Below are 6,000 nucleotides of genomic sequence, written 5' to 3' on the forward strand. Positions count from 1 at the left end.
AAAAAAAAAGAAGCATCAGCTAGGATATTCCAGCCTTTAACAACTGCAGCTTTCTGGGGTTCAGTAAGTGTGAGAGCCGGAGCCTCAGCACATTTATTTTTCCAAAATGACCAGAAGGGTGAAGGAATTGTAAGAGCTATAGCATCAAGAAAGCCTGAAAAAGCTCCAAGCAGCAAAGATCCCTTCCAAGCAGATACTCAGTGTTGCCTTGCAGTGATCTGCATTCTGTGCATAAGTGTTCAGCTTATATGGGTGCCAGAACTGAAACTGTACTTCCTTTGCTTTAGAGCACCGCAGTTGGCATGGGATGTTTGCTCTACTAGCTGTTGCAGTTCATCTGCTTTCAGGACCATCCATTCGATCTTTGGCATCTTCTCTAGGGGTCTTGGCCTTTCCTCTGTTTTAAAAGTATTAGAAGGAGGTTGAATTGCTGAGTGGGGAACGTAATCTTTGTGAGGCAAAGTCTAAAGATGTTAGTAAGCTGAAAGGACTGCACTGGCAATTTACCAGGTACTATGCTGGAATGAATGAGAAACTCATATTCATTGTGCTTATGTATGCTCAAGTTCTTTAAGTCCATATTTAGATCTATTAACACGATAAGCTTAAGCCAACTTGACTTTCTTGAATGAACAAAGCTGTAAATGGCAGAGCCTCAACAACAAACCCCATAAATGTGTACGGCCACCAGCAGAGTGAATAACACCGGACCTGAGATTCTGTGGGGTTTGGCAGTGGTACAGAAGATGCTGTTCTGAACAAGCTGGATTCCCTTTTGTACAGGAGGCTTGGCACCAACCTTACTGTGAGCTGGCTCGGGCTTTTACGGGGGCAATGAAGCCTGGGCTCTGTGCTGGACTTGGTGTCTCTGCCCCAGCCTTCCCCTTGAGTATTGGAGTGTGGCCTCAGGCTGCTCTGGTTTGCACTGACAGGAGTCCCTGGGGATCTCTCTGCCAGCTGGGTTAGCCAGAACACACAGTGCCCTAGCCAAAGTCAACTTTTCCCTGTGAGGGCAACCACAGCAAGGAAATGTCCAGATGCTGGCTATGCCAATTCTCAAACCACAGCTCACCCTTCACAGCAGCGATTTCCCCAGCAGCTAAATGGCAGGTAGAGGAACTGGACAGAGTGCCTGGGGGAAGAGAGCTGCTACGTTGGCAAATCCAGACTTCTTCACAAAAGACCAGGTTTTGACTGTGACATTTTTCTCTACTGCTTCAAGGTACACATGATGAGAAGGACGAAAGGCCCTTTGCAAAAAGGCTTCTTCTGGGATTCCCGTGCTGGAGCAATGCCCAAAGGAGTTAGGAGTGTCCTGAGGCAGGAATGCTACATATTTGTCTGTGGATACGGGTCCTTGCAGTCCAGCACAGCTAAAGAGTAATATCCAAGCTGGATGGAGAGAGCAGCCCACGAGTTCTGGTTTTTGGCTATTGCAGCCTTGACTGCTGCAGCAACTAAGCACAGGACGTTATTCTGGGAGGTATAATTGGGCTTCTCTGCAGGCAGTCATCTGACACAAGTGAGGGAGTTCCTCTGTGCCACTGGGTCTTGGCTTCCTGTGAGAAATGTGAATTGCAGATTTCAACCCACCACATGTAAGAGCTGCTGGACCGTGCTGAGGGTGCAAACAGCCCGTTCAGCTGCACTCCGATGATGAGGTTACTGCTTTTAGTACAAAACAACCAGCAAAGCAGTCATTTCTGTGCGTGTTCTGGAGTGGTACATTATTGCATTTTAGCACTCGACATCAGAGTAATTTCCACACAGTCACTGCTTTGACTAAGCCTGCTGAAGAAATTGGTCTGGTATAAAAGTAGATTTGGGGCGGAATCGGGCCCTTTGATTTCAAAGGCTTCTTTTCAGCGCTGCTGTAATCAAGGTCAGTGAGAAAACAGGCGTGTGCTGGAAGAGGGCACCTTTGCTGTACTGCAGCACTGGGAAGTTCATCTTCCAGGGAGACTCCTTGGAACATATGACCCATAAGGGCACCTCGCTTCAGATGCTGCGAGCCTTACCTCAGACCTCAGGGCTAAGCAGAGCTAGCCAGTTGTTTTAGGTTGTGATGCCAGCCGTGGAAGTATGCCTGTGGTGTGGGCTTAGAGTAGAGGTAAGCCATGCCTCCTCCAGCCAGAGGAGGGTGTATGCAGATCTGAGGCTCTGCCTCAGACAGCAACGTGTTCCTCTTTTCCCAGTGGGGTGCCTCTGCTGGAGCAAGGCATTTTACAGGGAGTGCAAAACTTGCTGGGTAAAGAACAGGGCTTTTTTTGGCGTGTTTCACCTCTGGAGGTGACTCCAACTGCTTGTTTCCTCATTTGGCTGTCCCTTGTGTTTCCACCTGCTCATTTCTTTCTACAAGAGTGGGAAACCCTGCTGTGTCTCACAGCCCAGACACTGTGGTGGCCCTACACAAAGGGGCATCCCAGGGGTGGTGGGAAGGTATCCTAGAGTCATAGAATATCTGAGTTGGAAGGGACCCACAAGGATCATTGAGACCAACTCCTTGGTTCCCAAAGGACCACCCAAAAAATAAAATAAAATAGTAGTATCACTCAATAGAAAAACAGTCACGAGAGTCCTTACCTTGCCACCAAACCCCCTTATTGCTCCTGTTCCCCATACCCCCTTGCTGTCCTGCTCTGGCTGGCTGGCAAGGAACCTGGGCCGCATGCTGTGCATTTGTTAGAAACTCCCTCAGTGGTGTCTGAGTCATGGGCAGCCCCATGCTCGGTTTAGCATCTTTTGGTTCTGCATGCTGCTCTTCAAAGAGTGGAATTATTATGTTCACTAGAAAAATTACAGTTTGGCCTGTCTCTTATGCATTTGTCCCTCGCTGTGATCAGGGACTCTCCTTTGATTGGAGACTGTCTTTATCTCCATAGGTCTGCTCAGCACAATGAAGGTGTGGTTGTAGCATCTTGGCCTGTCTTAATTTAACTGGCAGAAGTTATCGCAGCAGTGAGGATGCAGCAGCACTGGCTAGCAACCAAGTTACAAAGTCTCTAGAGACCTTGTGTACATACCTCCAGGTATGTTGACACTGCAGCAGCTGCTGCTTGCAGGGATAGTCTGAGATAGCTGTTTGCTATTGTGCAGTGAGTCCATTGTTACTCAGCAATGAGCAGGCTACCTGCCACAGGGCTTGTTCCTCTTCTTGGGTGGGTTTTGCAGCTTGTCCTGAGTTCCCAGCTGCCGTGGATGGGATGTACCTGTCTTAGGTAATGAAAAATAGTGGCAGCGGTGTAAATATTCATCCAGACATGTGCCCAGCACACGTGGAGGCAATGCCAAGAAACTAGAGATGGGAAGTGAGGAAAACAAAGAACACACTGCCTCCTGCACAGGGCAACTTTATGGCTGGCATAGCAGTGGAGGAATGGGGATAAAGTGATGTTTCCACTCTAGTGCTGGAAGTATGAGCTCTGGCCACAAAAATGATGACCAGTTCTGTTAATAGCCTCCCATCATGCCCGATTGGAGAAGCAAGCACTGTCTGAGACTTTGTCATGCTGCAGAACAACGTGCCGCTGACTCAGAAGTAGTAGAAATAGAGCATGAAAACTGGGCCTCAACCCCCAAACCGATGATATACGGATGTTGCCTGTCACAGGCTGATCCCTGGGGCTCTTCTGTTTTACCCTGTGGCAAGGCTTATGTAAGCTGTCAGACTAATGAAGGTCCACAGAGCTGAGCTGAGCACCTGGGACAACACAGGTGGCTCTGCAGCCCCAGTACCTCTCACTGAACTGTGCCTGCTTGGTAGAGTCTGGGACTTGTACCTATCATCCTTGCAGGCATTTTGGGGGATGCTAAACCCAATACCACCTTTCTGTGCCCATTCACTCTCCTGAAAGAGTGCTTAGCTTCCCGTTCAATCCCACAGAATTGGACATTTGGACTCAAAAATAATTTCAGTCTTTGGCCAACAGTTTTTCTTCAAGACTTTTTCTTGCATCCAGATCTGAGAAGGGTGACTTTTGAACACCATTTCTACACGCTGTTAACTTGGATAAGTTAATGTGAACAAACTGCATGTGAAGCTGACCCGTGTGTTATAAATAGCTAGTTTTGATCTGCAGTATATATTCTGAGGCCCCTGCGAGGCCGAAGCGCCGATGCAGATCGCATCCGTCCCCTAGCAGAGGTTGGTACTGCAGTAGCCCCACCTGCTGTTGGATAGGGAAGAAGCGGCTTTGTCCTGTAACGCAGCCTGATGATGCGGGTTACTTTAGATTACCTGATCCTTTACCACACTGCTATCCTTGCATTCTCCCCCTTAAACCACATTCCTTGTGGTCCTTGTGTTTGTCGTATCTTATGTTGATTCTAAGCTCTTCGGGGTAGGAAGCATATCTTATCTCTGCTTGTAAAGCACTGTGTAAATTTACACACAGTGGAAGTGCTTGATAATAATAATCAGGATCTCTTGCTTTTGATAGCATTTGATTTCAAGAGCTCTCTGCGAATCTGAATGAGGAAAGGTACAAAGGTGAAGGTGTAATTAGGGTTCTGAGATGTTTTTAAAGTAATCTGAGTGACTTTATATAGTTGTCTGTTTGTTTTTTTTTTTTCCCTTTAGAATTGAGAACACCATTAACAGCCTAAAATAGGAAAGAAAATTGGTATGAGACGTTTATTGACCAATACTTGTAAAAAGGATAGGCTGTTAAATGATGGATTAAGAGACTTTTTCTTAAATTGAACCATGGCTTTTACAAGTATGGGATGAGTACAACAATCAAGAATAAGACTTATTTACACAGGAGAATTCTTACGAAATCAGGGTGCTTTCAGAGAAGAAAAAGGCTTTCAAGTCTAAAGGCTTTTTTTTCTTTATATGATTTATATCTTCTAGGGACAAGTTCTGCAAGATACTTCAGCTCATTCCTGTTTTCACAAATAGTCCTATTTTGGTTAATATATTGTTGCTGAGTCAGGATCTAGCCCATCAGTTTTTCTTCCCCTAGGAAAAAAAAAAAAAAAAAAGTGGTTACAGTAGTCATCACCTTCTAAAGTACCTTGTTTTAGAACAACGTGCTAGCCTATAGTGTGACATTTCACGTTGAATTTGGGATTAGAGAGGAACTCAAAACGGCAAAAATTGTGTCTAGAATGAGATTCCAAACGCTTTATTTGTGAGGGTTCCTTAGGCTCATCTTTTAGAAATATGAAGTTCAGGGTGCATGAATGTATGTGTTGTCATACCTGCTTATAGGATATGATACATACAGATAGGAGTGGAGTGAAAAGATGTTATTTAGTTTGGGGTAGTGTGGAGGCTCAGGATAGTTAATTTGTTACTAAATTTTAATATGTGTTCCCTCAAAAGATAGCTCAGACCTTAATTTTTAGGAGGCTGTTTGGATTTCTTAGATGAGCAAATGTGTTCGTTTGTGTCTCTGCCTCATCTGTTTTGTGCCTGTGTGCTCTCCCACAGCAGGGAGAGCACAGCACTTTTGATATTCTCAGAAGGGGTGAATATGTCTTGCTTTGAAGATGAGGGAGGCATGACAGTGGTTCATATACCATGTGCTTGCTCTCCATAGAGGTTACACCTTGCCCTGCAAGAACTTAAAATGTCATGACTGTCAAAAATTGCAGTGATTTCAGAAACACAATGCATGATGTACAAAGTAAAGGAGATGACAATGTAGCTGCTGCATTTCTTGATTCCTTTTGAAATATCACCATAGATGTTTTAGATATATATTATGTTTCTCTGCAAGGTATGAAAGAGCTGGAGTTTGCCTTGTTTGTTTTCTTTAGAGTAAAACATCCTTGTAGGTACCTCTGATGTCAGTCATTGCAGTGGCATGTAACAAGTAAGGATGTGCCCTTGCTTTACTGTACAGATGTGACAGTCCTTCCCTTTCTAGGAATATTAGTACTCATTTATCTTGGAATCCAGCAGCACCCAGGCTGAGACATCTGGTGATGACATCTGTGTGGCAACTAAGTGTTCTGGTGTCTGTAATATTCATATCTGACTGCAAAGTAGAC

The sequence above is a fragment of the Netta rufina genome (genome assembly GCF_964035555.1).
Source record: "Netta rufina genome assembly, chromosome: 5".
NCBI classification, from domain to species: Eukaryota; Metazoa; Chordata; class Aves; order Anseriformes; family Anatidae; genus Netta; species Netta rufina.